This window comes from Phocoena phocoena, chromosome 6, assembly GCF_963924675.1.
Source record: "Phocoena phocoena chromosome 6, mPhoPho1.1, whole genome shotgun sequence".
Lineage (NCBI taxonomy): Eukaryota > Metazoa > Chordata > Mammalia > Artiodactyla > Phocoenidae > Phocoena > Phocoena phocoena.
In genome coordinates, this window is record NC_089224.1 from 72,953,892 (window position 1) to 72,972,224 (window position 18,333).

General features: G+C 40.7%; 1 protein-coding gene and 1 pseudogene across 1 annotated transcript in view; one reads left to right on the top strand and one right to left on the bottom strand.

Annotated features, from left to right (window-relative positions):
- The window catches only part of GNA14 (G protein subunit alpha 14), a 193,576-nt gene that overhangs the window by 107,777 nt on the left and 67,466 nt on the right, over nucleotides 1-18,333 (bottom strand). The gene's annotated exons all lie outside the window — the stretch shown is intronic.
- Nucleotides 18,055-18,147, top strand: LOC136125199 (U6 spliceosomal RNA; annotated as a pseudogene).

Here is an 18,333-nt window from a genome sequence, read left to right on the forward strand (position 1 = left end):
CATATATACATATATATATATATAGAGAGAGAGAGAGAGAGGGAGAGAGAATTCAGTACTAGGTATGGTTTCAGGTAACCACTGGAGGTCTTTTATATTTATCTATTTATGCATTTATTAGGCTGCACCAGGTCTTAGTTGCGGCACGTGGGATCTTCGTTGCCACGTGTGGGATCTTTAGTTGCGGCATGCAGACTCTTAGTTGCAGCACGTGGGATCTAGTTCCTGGGCCAGGGATTGAACCCAGGCCGCCTACATTGGGAGTGCGGGGTCTTAACCACTGGACCACCAGGGAAGTCCCTCCACTGGAGGTCTTGGAATGTATCCCCCATGGATAAAGGGGGACTACTGTAGATATCCAAAAAGGTGTATGGTGTCTTTCAGCACCACTGTGATCAAAATATGTAAATTTACCCTTAAAGGTCCAGTTTAAGAACACATGGGTTAAGTAATACCAAGATATTGGCAATGTTGTATCAACCAGGTAAAACTCAGGTCCCGTCATTTTTGCCTTCCTTTCTCTATCCCAGGAGCCCAGCTGGCTCCCAGGCCAACTCATCCATCTTATCGACTGTTCCACCATCGCTTTTACCGTGAATGCCCCCGCATTCCCAGGTAGAAAGACTCATTCTCTTCTTCTTGGTCCTACTATATCTTTATATACCATTATTACGGCCTTGTCATGATATTTACGTCTTCCCATTAGTCTGTGATTTTCCTTAGATTAGGAACTCTCTTCTCTACCTTTGAATCCCAGCACCTTGGACAACACCTGCCCTAGAGTAGGTGCTAACTGTCTGAATATTTGAAGAATTTCCTAATACCACTTTCTGTAGCATTCCTCAACTAATCACCAAAAAGCCTTGGACTCTTTCCTACCATTTAATTCCCAGGGGCCTTTCCCAATGTAAATGAAATATGTTCTCCTGCTTTAATTCTTCTCTCAGTCCCCAAAACAACAAACAATTTTGTGCCAACTCAGAAACTTGAGTTCTCATCAAATGGTCTTCATTATGGCCTCACCCTCTGAAAGAAAGAAGTTTCTTTTTTGGTGTACAGCTGTGAATCAAGTAACATCACAGTCTAATTCAGGACGTGCTTGGAGTCATTCCAGCCATTATTTATTCAGCATATATTGAGTGCCTGGGCTGGGCTCTGATTCTAAGGAATGAGTCTCCACCTCAGTGGGGAAGGCCAACTCTGTCATTTCCTTTCCTCCAGCCCAAGATCCATTTGAGCCTCAGTCTTCCCAGAACCATGAACTCCAGGATGGCTAAGACAAAAACATTTGGTCAAGAGTTTTTCAATATGTCTCTTACTGATATCCCCAAAAAATTACTTGAATATATATATATATGCATATATAATTTCCAAGTGACAACCTAATGATTCATGAGTAATACTAACCTCTAGTTCCACTCATCAAGATCTCTTTGGGGGAAGATGTTTGCAAAAACAGGCTGGACCCCTCTCTCCAGGGTGGGTTAAAATGACCAGGATGACTGTATCGCTGTCTTTTTTTTTTCTTGAAATATAGTTGGTTTACAATGTTGTGTTAATTTCTGCTGTACAGCAAAGTTATTCAGTTATACAAATATATATATATACATTCTTTCCTTCAATATTCTTTTCCATTATGGTTTATCACAGAATATTGACTATAGTTCCCTGTGCTATACAGTAGGACCTTGCTGTTTATCCATTCTATATATAATAGTTTGAGGATGACCACATCTTCTGATTGTCCAGGACCAGTCCTAGTTTATACCGGTTGTCCTGAGGTAATTATTAATAGTATCCTTTCTCATTCTCAAAAGTGTCCTGGTTTGGATAATAAAGTATATGGTCACTCTCAGTATAACTCTGCCATATTGGCGTTGTCAGAGACTTTACAGTCTCCTCTGGCATTACAACACTAATTTACTGCTAAAACATACAGCTTAAGATAAGAAAATCAATAACCAACCAGCTTTTTCTTTTCATAAACCTCCACCTTAACAACAACAAAAAACAGTTTTTCACTAAGACAACTGTGGGAGCTGCTAACATGTTTCTCATATGGGAAGGATGTACTCTTTGACTTTGCTGTAAAACCAGCTGAACAACATAACCCAAGTAGCTGCTTTGTTACAGACAGTGGGAAAATGTACGCAAAAGAGGTCATTTCAACTAAAAGAAATCTGTATATGATAGCTATTATTTGTATTAATTATATCTCCAGTGACCCACCTACGGGGGAAAAAAAAACTTTCCACTAAAAGCCAATTTGATGTCTCTTCTAAGGCTGTAATTAAACATATAAAAGAAATTCTGTTGTTACAAGGAAAAAAAGAGGCAAATGAGCTCTCTCTTTTTTGTTCCATCAACACTGGGATGCCTTTGCTGGGATAATAACTAAGGGATAGTCCTCCAAGGTGTGGGTTAGCAAAGGAGAATGATTTGAGGATTATTTTCATTTTACCCCAATGATACAGATAAGTTCTTATAGTCTTTTCTTTGGAATGATGGAGAAAGCAGTATAGAAAAATAAAGCCAAGCACTCCATATGGGGTTGAGTATTGTTTCTTGGAGTAAAGGGACTATCCCTGTTTAATCGGAAATTTGTAATATGCTAGAAAGTTGTCTGACCTTAGGCAAATTACTTAAACTCTCTGAACCTCAGTTTTCTCATCAATTAAGTGGGCAGAATAATACTGTAATAGGCAAGAACAAATCTGATACCATATTAGATCTGTTCCTTTTCCTGTGCTTAGTCATGCTGGCTCTGCACCTTTTGTAAAAGAATGTTGCCTATAGCATGAAATATACAGGATAGCCTAGTCTCAGGGCTCTGACCTTTAAGAGTCCATTCATATGGAGATAAAAAGTTGCAGAACAGAGAATAACATTTGTCTTGTTGGAGGTTTACGGGAACATCATGACCTGACCTACGGTGGACAGATGTGAGAACAAAGGATTCCAACACTAAGAAGTTTGCAACAACAAACCATATCCCTCCCTCACCTTGTCTTTAAAAACGCTTTGCTGGGACTTCTCTGGCGGTCCAATGGTTGAGGACTTCACCTTCCAATGCAGGGGGTGAGCGTTGGACCCCTGGTCAGGGAGCTAAGATCCCACAGTGCCTCGTGGCCAAGGGAACAACGCATAGAGCAGAGGCAGTGTTGAGGCAAATTCAATAAAGACTTTAAAAATGGCCACATCAGAAAAAAAATTCTTTAAAAAAATAAAAAATAAAATAAAAACGCTTTGCTAAAAGCCTTCGAGGAGTTTGGGGCTTTTTGGGAACGAGCCACCCGTCTCCTTGCATGGCCTGCAATAAACCTTTCTCGGCTCCAAACTGCGACGTTTTGGTTTGTTTGGGCTTACTATGCGTCGGGCACAAGATCTTACGTTCAGTAACAATACCATTCCTATCATCATTTGTTGTGAGAATTAAAATTGCTTTAATTCTAGAAAGCAGAATTCAAATATTAATTATTATGATGAGTGATAACTGTGGAAGGAGAGAGGAAGAAGGAAATGTAATGGTTTGGAAGACTGAATGCATTTGCGAGAGAAGGTTAGAAGCAGGAATGATAACCTTTGAGACCAGGACTTGGTGGCATTTCTAATAACAAAGAGGAAGTTAGAAGTGGTGCGTGTATTTGTTTCCTAAGTTGCTGCAACAAAGTGCCACAAACTGGGTGGCTTAAAACAACAGACATTTATTCTCTCACCAGAGGCTCTGAAACAGAATCTGTTCCTTGCTTCTCTCCTAGCTTCTGGTGGTGGCTGACAGTCCTTGACGCTACTTGGTCTGGAGCAGCCTAACTCCAATCTGTGCCTTTGTATTCACATGGCCATCATTCTTCTGTGTGTGTGTACGTGTGTGTGTCCAAATTTAACCCACCTTATAAGGACACCAGTCAGAACGGATTTGGGGCCCACCCTAACCCAGTAGGACCACATCTTGGCTTGATTACATCTGTAAAGACGCTACTTCCAAATAAGCTCACGTTCATAGGTTCCAGATTCATCATGAATTGGGGGAGCACCCTGGTTAACCCAGTGCAGTGCCTGTTTGGGAAAGGTGATCACAGGCTCACACTCAGAGAAACTTGATATAATAATTACTGGTAGGATTTTACAGAAATGAAAAGACTAACAGGGGATTCCTCTATGTTTTCCAAACAGAGCAAACTTTTAATACTTCTAGTATGAAAGGGGAAAGGGCTCTTCTTTCTTTCCACTTGTCTTAGCCATCATTTGGACTGTTTGCAGGATCCTAAAGAATTTTCTCTTTACAGCTCTTCCCCTCCCACTTATTTTGTATGTGAAGCACCTTCCATAACTCAAGTTACTTTATTAGGTGTAACTGTCGGTGAGCAATTAAGTTTCTGCATCAGTGTGGCAACATCACTTTAATGTCATCAGCAGCAACCCCAGAAGTTTAGAGTCAGGGATTGCATTCCCATTTTGTTTGGTCAGCACATTGTTCAGCTTTTTATTTTTAATTTAAACGTCTTTTGCTGGGGCACACACTCACTAGTTAAACACAAATGCGCCCACAGTCTCTCCCTAGGTCCCACTGCCTTGTATCTGGTCCAGTCACACATTTATGGTACCTGCGGGAGACCTGGAAGCACAAGGATGCCAGCCGTGATCTCCACGATCCCTAAACCCTATGACCCTGAAACTGAGACAGGCTGGGACCTGGGACCCTTTACTGGAGTGCTGCCACCTCAACAAACGTCTCCTCTAGTAACAGAATACAAAGAAACTGTAAGGAACTAAAAATAAACATGAATGTGCAGTTGGGACAAACTATGAACAATAAGATACAAAAAAGCCAAAACCCAGCTGCCACTTCTGAGGTGCCGGGAGCAAAAGCAAGGTACTGCGCGAGATCCCCACACACAGCACCCCCCAGGGGGTGGGCAGATCACCTAAGCCACCCCTCCTGCCTGACCCCTGGACACACCCCTACACTCACCCCATTTAAGGAACCAGTTCGCCCCGTCTCCAGGAGCGAGCAAGGGAACCTGTTACTTGTTTTCGCTCCCTCAAGCGGCAGCAGGAGCCCCAATAAACCCTTGCCTGAATTCCTCTTGTGGCCTCTTCTCAACTTCTATCGATTAAAGAGTCCAAGAACCCAGGTCGGGCACAAAACCAGTCACATGACTTTCCTCCATTTCACCCCAAATTCCCTTCCTTAACAGTTAGGGGCTAGCTTTTTCCCTCGTTAACCAGTTGTTTTGTAATTATTCTCAGTTCAGCTTTTATCTCCCCAAAACTCGATTAAAAACAGCTTTGTATTTTGTATCCTCCCACAGTACCCAGCCTCCCAATCTGCACAGAACAGACATTCCAGCGTGTGTTGGCTAAAAACAAAAGGGCCAGCAAAACAACATCCTGCAATTATTCTCACATTCCAGGGCTTGACACAGTGCCACCTTTAGAGTTGACAAAAGAGCTTCCAAACTTTAGAGGGCCTTGCTCTGGCCCTCTTTCACCTCTCCCCATCCAGCGGTGCCATGAGGCCCCAGGGCCAAGGACACATACTTGCTTTTAGTCCGTGTCCTCTCCCCAGCTGCAAGGCCGTGCTCAAGGTACTTGAGATCCTGGAAAGTGGCCCCCCCACCCGCTTTCAGGGCCTACACGGGCCCTCCCCAATCCATCCACTTGAGGGTGAGCATGACACAGGTGTGCACATCCCTAGGCCTGAAAGGTAGCCAAGAGACAGATGTGTGTGAGGCGTTGTGGACAAAGCTTGGATGTGCTGGCCTGAGTGCATGCAGAGCCCTTTGCAGTGTGCATGGGAGGTGGTTGTGACCAAGGGACACCAGCCAGGGGCTTCCATTTGTACTCCTGCTCAGGCCCTACAAATGTTAAGTGCCTCCCTGGCTTGACACACACATGGGGTCGAAGAGGTAAATATCCATGGCAAATACTCCTATTTCTCACTTTTACCCAGGATATACTCTCGCAGCCTGGATATATTTTGGTATATAGTGATATCTACCTAGTACAGAAACACCTGACTTTTAGTTATTTGCTGAAAGGATGACAGACTAAAAGAGAGAGTACTTGTTTTCACACAGGGTTTTTAAGAACTGAAGAAAACTTCAAAAGCAGGTAAGAATGGTTCATGCTATTTCCTAAGTATGTTAAGATTCTTCTGAGTTAGCCAGTGCTTCTGGACCAGCCATATCACCCAGGATAACCGGGAGTGATGTCATGGGATCACATTTAAATCAATATCCACCCTGAAATAACCATCATCATCCAGACACGTGCATTATCACAAAATGTATTCGTTAGGTACTACAGTGTGAAATCAATTTGACAATACTAATTAAAAGTGCATTTAAAGTATCTTCGAAGTAGCCATTACATCACACTTTATATATTCTCCTATAATCTAACCCATTATCTACACTTTGAAATCCAAACGGAATCTAATGGGAGACGGAAATGAGCTGGCCTTGGCAGGACTTTTACCAGAGTCAGGCTGTCCACAGGAGAAACAAGATTAGTTATAGGCTATAGTGTGCGTGTTAAAATGGTCACTACCAAGACTTCCCTGGTGGTCCAGTGGTTAAGAATCCACCTTCCAATGCAAGGGACGCAGGTTCGATCCCTGGTCGGGGAACTAAGATCCCACATGCTGCGGGGCAACTAAGCCCACACGCCACAACTAGAGAGCCCACATGCTGCAACTACAGAGCCCACGCGCTCTGGAGCCCACCCACTACAACTACTGAGCTCACGCGCCACAAATAGAGAGAAGCTTGTGCGCCACAAGTAGAGAGAAGCCCACGCGCCGCAACAAAGAGCCCGTGAACCACAATGAAAGATCCCATGTGCCATAACCAAGACCCAATGCAGCCAAAAGTAAATAAGTAAATAAATATTTTAATAAATAAATAAATTAATTAATTAAATGGCCACTTCCATACTCACTCTCATACACTGAAAATTTAGTTACATTAGGTCTCAAGATCAGACGTGAGATTTTCTCTTATTGGTATAATATTGTGGGCCTAATTCCTGCTTTAAATCCTCTATGAAATTGAAAATTCAGTTCTGATTTTCCTGATGGAAACAGTGAATATTTCCAAGCAGTCTGCTTAGTTTTCCCCTGCCCCTACCCCCATTTGAACATATATGGATGAATGTTTTTCCACGATGGAATGAAGACGAAAAATTTCAACCTCTGGCAGATTAGCTAAGACTTTTCATTATACTTTATGCAGAACTTCTGTGCCTGCAAATCAGCAACCACCCAAATCAAGAGTCCTTGGCTCATGTTTTTGCACAGTTTGATGTACATCCTCTAGCTATTCTTTTCCTCCTCTCCCTCCTCAGTCTTTTTCAAATTCTTAATCTTCTTGGGTTTCTGGAGGATACAATTTTCATTCATCTAAGTTTTTACAATCCAAATTCTGTTCTGCAGATAAGCAGGGTTTTAAGTTTCTTTATCCTGATTGTGACATCTGGTCAACCACCAGCTGGCATAAACTCACCTTCTGTCCACTTCAGCCTGCCCTCTTCTCCCATGAAGTACAACTGTGGCAGACATAAGACTAGTCAAGAGATTAGTTCAATTGGGATCTCCTCAGACATATACACATGCTCACCCATTCACCCTTCCAAGTGAGCCCAAATCATTAGGCCATCAGATTCTGAAGCTGTTTCCAAACTGAAGCTGCAGCTCTCTATCATGGGACCCTCCCCTGCTCCTAAAGTCTGGTCGATTCCAGCCCCACAGGAGGAAATATAGTAAAAAATGCATGAAAAGGATTATTCTCCTATCAGATCCAAGCAGCATCTTTAGGAAACAAGAAACAGTAAGAAAAAAAGGGGTTGGTGGCATGTTCTTTGTTTTTCTTAAAAGACAATCATTTTCATCTTCTTGGCATATATGGTAGAAAATATGCACAGTGATTTTAGAATGACAATATTTGCAATACAGCCTTAATACAAAGAAACTGAAGCATTCAGCTATTCCCAAAAAGCTCTAATATAAAACAGAAAGAATCTATAATATCCAGATTCTAGGGGATTATTTATTTATGTGTTTGCTTTTTTTGGTTTATTTTTATGGGGAGTTAGTGGTAAAAAATGAAGGAACTGTGGAGGCTTTGAGAGACTGAGAGATGAGCAAATCTGAGAAAAAAGATTTAGAAATGAAAATAATATGAGAAAAGATGCTCTGAGCATTTTTAGATTCGTAAAACCTTGGGTTTGGGCACAAAACAGAATTTGTTGATGAACCTTCCTAACTAGTGTTGAAAACTGACACTCTTCTTAGTCTTGTACTCTGAGGTATGATACAAGTTACATTAATTGGTAAATTAGGTTATCTTTTTTGTTATGGCATATTAGTTATAATAATTACTTTCTGCTCCTTTAAGAATTCCAAGGTCACCTCACAAAGGATGATTACTCTCTGATACAATAAAGGAAACAAATGAAGACCCAATTCACCCAGCAAGTGGGCAGGAGCCATCTCTTCCACAATGATCTACCATTGTAGCCCTACTTAGCCTTGACACATCAGAGAAACAAGAGCTAATTTAAAAACATTATTTTACCTTAGTTTTTTTTTTTTTTTTTTTTTAATGCCTCAGACATTTTGGGTGCTTGTAACCAAGTAAAATTAGTCTGGTTAATACTACCATGCCTATAACAATGAGAGTCTAATTTATTTTCCACCTAGCATCAAGCAATGGAAACCTTGCCAGACCATGAAAATGAAACACTGTAATGCAGGCTAACAGGAGAAAAGCAAAAGTAACTCAACCATACATAAAGGTTGCTGTCTGCTGTATCATTATGAAAATCCAGATGAGGACCAATTCCCATTTACCTAGTGAGGATGTGACCTTCTGGAAAAACACATCCCAAGAGAAAAGTCCTATCAAGATTCCAAACTAGCTTTATGGAAGCTAACAATCCTCATACATCACTCAGAGGAGCTTCATAAATATTTATCATTGATGAAATGGTAAAATCCCAATTAGTAGTCTTGCTCTTATTTCCCCTCCTCCAACCTAACTCTTGGATATGGCAAAGCTCCTTACTTTGTACCTCTAAGACTATGCAAGAGACAGAGACAGGGAGAGGGGGAGGCTAGGACTGTTTATGGAGAAACTGTGTGTCCCAGGCACTGCTCCTACCATTTTCATAAACGGCATTTCAATAAACAGTGTTGGGACTAGATCTTAACCATAAGGGAAAAAATCAGATCTGTATGGCACATCAAAATCAATCCCAGACGAATGCAAGATTTATATACAAAAAATTTAAATAATCAATATATGTCAAGAAAGTAAAGGTGAAAATCTGTCCAATATTGCATAGGGGAAATTCAGATTTAAAAATTATGAACAAAATGTAAAATACACCATTAAAACAACATGAAAAAACAAAGGCTTTGCTAGGCAAAAACTGTTCTAACATAACAAAGAATTTATATTCTTCATTGAAAGAGCTATTGCAAATCAATTTTTAAAAGACGACATCAATAGAAAACATGGAAAGTACAAGAAGGCAACTCATAAAAAGAAAATACAAGTAGGCATATGAAAAATGTTTCGCCTCACTACAATGAAAGAGTACAAATGAAAACCACGAGGTGCCGTATTTTGTCTATTAGAGGGGCAAATTTGAAAAAACGCCAGTGTTAGTGGGAATATAAGAAAAGAGACCCCCTACTCCAATTTATTCCTGCAGCACCTGTGCAGCAATACAAAGCAACACGACAGCTTGGATCAACTTCAAAATGTGTCATGTCATCCAGAAATTCCAATTCTAGGATTTCAGAAGAAATCGTTGGACAAGTAGCCAAATATAAATATAATGGACAGCGATCACAGCATTAAACACAATAGCAAAAAAACCCACAATTAAATGTGCAGTGGTAGGTGACGAAATCAACGAGTTATGGTGACTATACAATGGAAATATTATATAGCTAAGAAAATCAATGTAGATAGATACTTACTGACATGAAATGATGTTTCTAGTACAGTGAACGAAAAAGAAACGCGTAAAACTGGAGGGAGTACAGTAAAGGTGAAGAGGGCTCCCCAGTGCTCAAATTCTAGGTCGGCCACTCACCTCCTGCCTAACCTTGAACCTCAATGACTGACTGTGGAAAATGGGAGTGACAATAGTACGTGCACTTAAACCAGTGCTTAGCCCACAGCAAAACACTCAGTGAGTGTCAGTGTTATTTTAAGGTGAAAGTGATCTGGATTATTCTTATGCTTGCATACACACACACACATACATATACTTGTAAGTCAGAATTATCATCACCAAATGTTAATCACTGGGTAGTACAGATATACTGTTTGTCTTTATTACTTATTCATAAAAGTAAACAAAATTCTATCCACGTTTGGTTATGAGCATCCATGTCTATCGGTTGTCGAATGTTAAACCTAAGAGTTTTTGCTAAAAAAAATTTTAAGTTTTAGTATCAGTTTTACTGTCATGAAGAGCAGGGACCCAGTCTGTTCTGTTTCCTCTCTGTTCTCAACGTGAGGGCTTCATATCCTGTAGGCTATTCTAATGTTAAAGTTAACGATTTATATGAATTTTAAACTGATACTATTAATGCATCACTGAAAAAACTTCAGACCCCCAAGATAACTGTGGCAAAACGTTCTCTGACAAGACTTCTGGCTGAAAGGTCTATGTTTATAAAATGAAGAACTGAGCTGCATTATATTTGTTTCCTAAATTTTCAGAAAAAAATGGAAGAATCCTGCTCTAAATTGTTCACAGACATGGAGCTTATTACCCTGTGCTGGAAGCCAAATTGGGATCTCATTTCGACTTTGACAAAGATAAAATCTTACAGCTAAATTACATGTTTTTGTGGCTGATTTTTCTTTTTTAAAATGCAAATGTAAAAGTTGATACCTTTTTTAATCCAACTAACTAGCAAAAATTAAAGTGAGATAATAAAATGTTGATGAATGTCTGGGGAAGTTGAAATTTTCATGCATGGCTGTTGGTAACAATAAATTAGTACAGATGCTTTGGAGAGACTTTGGCAGTATTTTTTTTTTAACTTATTTATTTATTTATGGCTGTGTTGGGTCTTCGTTGCTGCCTGCGGGCTTTCTCTTAGTTGCGGCAAGCAGGGGCTACTCTTCATTGTGGCATGTGGGCTTCTCATTGTGGTGGCTTCTCTTGTTGTGCAGCACTGGCTTTAGGTGCGTAGGCTTCAGTAGTTGTGGCATGCGGGCTCAGTAGTTGTGGCTCATGGGCTCTAGAGCGCAGGCTCAGTAGTCGTGGCACATAGGCTTAGTTGCTCCATGGCATGTGAGATCTTCCCAGACCAGGGATCGAACCCATGTCCCCTGCATTGGAAGGCGGATTCTTAACCACTGCTCCACCAGGGAAGTCCCAGCAGTATTTTTTAAGATAAAAGTATACATATTCTAGATTGGTACTATATGATACTCTGCAATTATTTAATTTCTTAGGCATGATCACTGTATCGTGGTTAATAAGAGAATGACCTTGTTATTAGAAGATCTGTGGTGGAATATTTAGGAGTGAAGTCTAAAACTTTAAAGATTCAGTTAAAAAAAACCTTAAACACATATACATACGTGTGTGTGTGTGTATACTGGGTTGGCCAAAAAGTTTGTTCGGTTTTTCCCGTAAGATGGTACTACTAGCACTTCGTTGTCTTTAACTTCATTGGAAAGAATTCTGTTAGACTGTATTGTGACAGCTGTCATATCAGCATGCATTTTAAAAGAACTTATAAAATTGGTGAATGTTTGTAGCCATTTTAATACTGAAAATGGAAGGAAACAAAGCAACATTTTCAGCATATTATGCTTTATTAGTTCAAGAAAGGTAAAAATGCAACTGAAATGCAAAAAAAGATTTGTGCAGTGTATGGAGAAGGTACCGTGACTGATCAAACGTGTCAAAAGTGGTTTGCAAAGTTTCGTGCTGGAAATTTCTTGCTGGACGATGCTCCACAGTCAGGTGAAGTTGATAGTGATCAAATCCAGACATAAATTGAGAACAATCAATGTTATACCACGCGGGAGATAGCCAACATACTCAAAATATCCAAATCAAACACTGAAAATCATTTGCACCACTTGGTTATGTTAATCGCTTTGATGTTTGGGTTCCACATAAGTTAAGCGAAAAAAACCTCTTGACCGTGTTTCTGCATGCAATTCTCTATTTAAACGTAATGAAAACGTTCTGTTTTTAAAACAAATTGTGACGGGCGATGAAAAGTGGATATTTTACAGTAATGTGGAACAGAAGAGATCGTGGGACAAGCGGAATGAACCAACACCAGCCATACCAAAGGCCGGTCTTCATCCAAAGAAGGTGATGCTGTGTATATGGTGGGATTGGAAGGGAGTTCTCTATTACGAGCTCCTTCCGGAAAACCCAACAATTAATTCCAACAAGTACTGCTCCCAATTAAACCAAATGAACGTAGCACTCGACGAAAGGTGTCCAGAATTAGTCAAGAGAAAACGCATAATCTTCCATCAGGATAACGCAAGACCACATGTTTCTACCAGGCAAAAAACTGTTACGCCTTGGCTGGGAAGTTCTGATTCATCCTCTGTATTCACCAGACACACTGACCTTCGGATTTCTATTTATTTCGGTCTTTACACAATTCTCTTAATGGAAAAAATTTCAATTCCCTGGAAGGCTGTAAAAGGCACTTGGAACAGTTTTTTGCTCAAAAAGATAAAAAGTTTTAGGAAGATGGAATTATGAACCCAAGGTAATAGTATTAAGGAGGTGGGGCCTTTAGGATGTGCTTAGGTCATAAGGGTTCTACCCTCACAGGATTAGTGTCCTTATAAAAGAGACTCCAGAGAGTTAGATTTCCCCCTTCTGCCACGTGAGGACACAATGAAAAGATGTAGTCTACGGACCGGGAAGGAGGCCTTCACCAGATGCAGAATTTGCTGGCACCTTGACCTTGGACTTCCCAGCCTCCAGAACGGTGAAAAGCTTATGTTGTTCGTAAGCCATCCAGTCTGCGGTATCCTGTTATAGCAGCCTAAATGGACTGGTGTTGGGGGCAGGGGGGTGCGGGAGATGAGAAAGCAAATATAGTAAAATTAAATAATTGGATATTTTAGGTTTAAAAAAAAGCAGGTGATGATTGTATGCTCTTTTAACTTTCCTACAGGTTTGAAAATTTTCAAAACAAAAGCGTTGGAGAAAAAAGTACCATATCTTCACGTGCACAAGGCAACATGCAGCACTATTGTTTGTTAATGTGAAGAAGTGAAAACTGCCCCCATGTCCAAAGAAATGTGTATTTGTTGGATAAAATGTTTCATAGCAATGAAAAGGAGTGCTTTTCATTCTACTCTAATGGGATCTAGTGTAGAGTCACATAGATGGATCTTTTCTTTTTTTTTTTTCTCAAGTCTCTTAGTGCAGGCAACCCTCTTTTATTTTTTTAAATAACTTTTTTTAACATCTTTATTGGAATATAATTGCTTTACAATGGTGTGTTAGTTTCTGCTTTATAACAAAGTGAATCAGCTATACATATACATATATCCCCATATCTCCTCTCTCTTGCGTTTCCCTCCCACCCTCCCTATCCCACCCCTCTAGGTGGTCACAAAGCACCAAGCTGATCTCCCTGTGCTATGCGGCTGCTTCCCACTAGCTATCTATTTTACATGTGGTAGTGTATATATGTCCATGCCACTCTCTCACTTTGTCCCAGCTTACCCTTCCCCCTCCCCATGTCCTCAAGTCCATTCTCTATGTCTGCGTCTTTATTCCTGTCCTGCCCCTAGGGTCTTCAGAACCTTTTTTTTAGATTCCATATATATGTGTTAGCATACGGTATTTGTTTTTCTCTTTCTGACTTACTTCACTCTGTATGACAGTCTCTAGGTCCATCCACCTCACTACAAATAACTCAATTTCGTTTCTTTTTATGGCTGAGTAATATTCCATTGTATATATGTGCCACGTCGTCTTTATCCATTCATCTGTCAATGGACACTTAGGTTGCTTCCATGTCCTGGCTATTGTAAATACAGCTGCAGTGAACATTGTGGTACATGACTCTTTTTGAATTATGGTTTTCTCAGGATATATGCCCAGTAGTGGGATTGCTGGGTCGTATGGTAGTTCTATTTTTAGTTTCTTAAGGAATCTCCATACTGTTCTCCATAGTGGCTGTATCAATTCACATTCCCACCAACAGTGCAAGAGGGTTCCCTTTTCTCCACACCCTCTCACATAGATGGATCTTATAAAGCAGTGCCGAGTGAAAGATAAATATATAAATCAAAGGAGGTTGCCAAATGAGTCTTACATACCATTTACTTCCACATTCATTTTTAAGTACACACAAAATGTGCTACTTCACAGTTACATAGCTATGAAATATATGGAGAATGGCTTCAAAGAATCCATGGTGGCTACATCCAGATGGATGTTAATGGGAGGGGGGGTAATCATGAGGGAAAAGGAGGGGCCATGACAGAGCTTAAAGATGACACTGATGAAAGCAATCCAATTCTGAGCACTGCATCTGGGGAAGGTTTTATTTCTATTTTCTTAACCTAATGGATCAATGTTTTAGAAAGGAAGAGAATGCACTCATCATAAAACTAGCTTGTTCCAGGCCACCACCAAAACATCACAACGCGTCTGCATTTGTGTCAGCAAATCCCAGAGAACCAGCCTTCCGCCTTCTTGCAGCCCAGGCTGGTCACCACCGTGTGCGCTGAGTTCCCCACCTTCTCGCTCCTAACCAGTCCCAGGTTTCTCAAATCAGAAGCTTGGGTGGAAATTGCCTCCTAAGTAACTAATATGCTACACACACATTCCACAGGTCTCTTTTCTTTTTCATTATGGGAATCAAGCAAGGTCTTCAAGGCCATGACCCTTTAACAGCCCTTCATTTAGACATGGGTTACAGCCAATGTAGAAATAAACCAACGGGATAGGGATGCCCCTTCCCCACAGCCCCTGCCCTGTGTCTGAGGAGGCACGCAATACATGCATATACTGAAGAAATGAACGAATGAAGAAGTGAATGAGAAAGAAAGGAGAAGGGAGAGAGAAAAAAAGGATGATAGAAGTAGAAAAAGAAGCAACCGACTCAGTGGGACTATGTGAGCTGAGAGAACCAGCCACAACTCCCAGACTTATAGCCGAGAGTATAATAATTCTGGCCCACTGGGAACATAACCAGAGCCCGATGTGTATCAGTAAAATCACAGGGAAGGCAGAGAAGACCACCTTGGTCTTCCCGGTGTTTTCACGGACCAGGGCCAAGTACAGACATTCTGCTGACCACTCTCACTCCATAATGACTCAAACAATGTTTCATTAAGAACAAAATATGGGTTAGCAGGGAATATGAGTGGCCCACATTAGGGAGCCCTTCTGGGGATGAAACCGTCTTTTCAATGACTAACCAAAAATATGATGGCAAAACAAGAGCAGGCCTGGAATAAATGATACAAATAAATGGTACAAAGAAGTCAGCCAAGTTTAAAACTGTTCTTCCTCCAGTGGCACGAGAGGTGCAGTGGTTAACAGATAATTATTTCATAGGAGAAAACGGCACCACAGAAAGGCAGGCTACCTTTCATTTTCATCACTCAACTAGACAATCCCTAATCAAGAATGAAGAGGGAAAAAGACACGTTCTCCAAAAACCCAGGGTATCATTTGCACAATATTTTTACATTAGCAATTAATAATCACATATTTGAGGGGGGAATCAGAGGGACCTTAGGGATTATTCTACCCAACCTCCTCATTTTGCCAACGAGCTCAGAAAGCTAAATGCCTTCCCTGACGCCTTATAATGATTTAGAACCGCAACATAGGACTCCGACTCCAAGTCTCATAGTTTCCACGTGGCACCACATCACTCCTCCTATATAATTCTTCAGCCTCTGAAATCTAAGTTTCCCAGTCTCTGAGGCTTCTGTTAGGAAACTAATTTGTTTTATTATTCTTAAGAAAATTAAGATTATTTCAACCTAGATTGTAGAGTTCATAATATGGAAGTGTTATTAATACTCTCAGGTGTGGTCATGGTGTTTTGTTTTTGTAGAAGAATGTTCTTAATTAAGAAGCAGTAGAGATGCCATGCCATGATGTCTGCAACTATCTTTCAAATGGTTCAGCAAAACAGAATAGATAGATATAGACAGGTAGATAGATAAATATAACAAAATGTTTAAAATTATTGAATTTAGATAGACGAGAAGGGGAGTTCATTATACCATGGCTTTGATGTTTGCATTTTTTTAAATGTTGCATAATAAAAATGAGGAAATGTAGATATGTTTTCAAAACTCATTATTTTAAAGCATTTCCAGTTTTAAGTAATAGACTTCGACTCTGTGCCCAGCTGCTCAGATACCTCATATGACACAGCAAACCAGGCCTTCCAGGGGAGGGGGTTTATGGGGTTCCCAGATAGTATGTCTAAACCTAATTACAGCAAAAGCATGTCTAGAAAGTGTGTGTAGGGCGTGGTAGAAACCAGGTGAGGCTGTCCACTCAGCGTAGATGAGGAGACCTTGGACCCAGGTGTCCCTGCTTGCTGCTCCTCCCATAAAAGGCTGGGGTGGGGATGGAGACTGGGGCCTGCCTTCTATAGAAAGGCAGAAGAAGCCTACAAAAAACAGAATTCAGACACTCACTACCTTTGTTTTCCTCTGTATTCTAAAGCAACCCCGTGTTTTATCTCCCCTAGGAAGTACCGTTAGTGAAAATGGAAACCCTCCTCCGAGCGTCTGAGCAGGTGGACCTGAATATCTGGGTCTTGTCCGGTGCTGCCTGCCTTTGCTCTTTCTCTTATCTTTGAGGCTGATTTAAAGTCTGTTGCTCTCACCACTTGCACATGAACCAGAAGAAATACTGTCTCTTGGGATTCTTGGCTACGACTCCACAAATTCCTCGGAGCCTCAACTCGTACTGCTCCAGAGAGCTGCCTCAGCCAGAACGATAATTCTCAAATGTTTAGTCTTCCCTCCCAAAGCTTTCACAAATACAAACTTAGATCAGAAATTTTTCAGAGCTTTTACACAAAGATTTAAACAAGCTTCACAAGTGTCACTCTGTACCCATTATAATATATGACATCGTTCCCTCTAGGCCTCTAAAGTCACCTCCATGCAGGGCTGACAGTAAGGATGGCGTGTGGTTAAGCTGATCACACCTGGTCTCATCCATCCCTCTCTGTTGGGTCAAAATACCTTCCCAGACTAGTTGAACAAACTTATTTACTGCGATACAGAAATCCCTCTGTAGAGGCCAGAGATAAGAAATCTTTTAAAGGGGGGAAGGGTGAGGGTGAATCAGAAAAAAACACTATAACATGCCAAGCAAGTGATACCAATATTTCACAGTTCAACAAAATGTTCACCCATCAACAGAGGAAGGGATAAACAAAATGTGGTATCTACATACAATGGAATATCATTCAGCCTTAAAAAGGAAGGCAATTTTGATACACGCTGCACCACAGATGAACCTTAAAAACATTATGCCAAGTGAAATAGGTCAAACACAAAAGGGAAAATATTATATGATTCCACTTATACAAGGTACCTAGCTAGAATAGCAAATTCATAGAAACAGAATGTAGATTGAAGGTTTCCAGGAGCTGGGTTAAGAGGAATGGAGAGTTATTGTTTAACGGGTACAGACTTTCTCTTTGGGATGATGAAAAAGTTCTGTAAATGGATAGTGGTGATGGTTGCCCAATATTGTAAATGTACTTAATGACTGAGTTGTACATCTTAAAATGGTGTACTAAATTTTTATTTTGCGGTATGCGGGCCTCTCACTGTTGTGGCCTCTCCCGTTGTGGAGCACAGGCTCCAGACGCGCAGGCTCAGCGGCCATGGCTCACGGGCCCAGCCGCTCCGCGGCATGTGGGATCTTCCCGGACCAGGTCACGAACCCGTGTCCCCTGCATCGGCAGGCGGACTCTCAACCACTGCGCCACCAGGAAAGCCTGTAAATTTTGTTATATATATTTTATCCCAGTAAAAACTGGTGGTGCTCACTTCTGCAGCACATCTACTAAAATTGGAACAATACGGGCAAGATTAGCAGGATGACACTCAAATTCGTGAAGTATTCCATATTTTTCTAAAAATACTGAATCACTATGAAACTATGAAATCACAGCTGAAACTAATAATAATATTGTAAATCAACTACACTTCAATTTTTAAAAATATGTTTTATAATAAGTGTTTCCTAACACTTAAGTCAATACTTAGCACAAAACTCAGGAAGCTAGGATGTGATTCCATTTTCCTTTAGCTAGCTAAC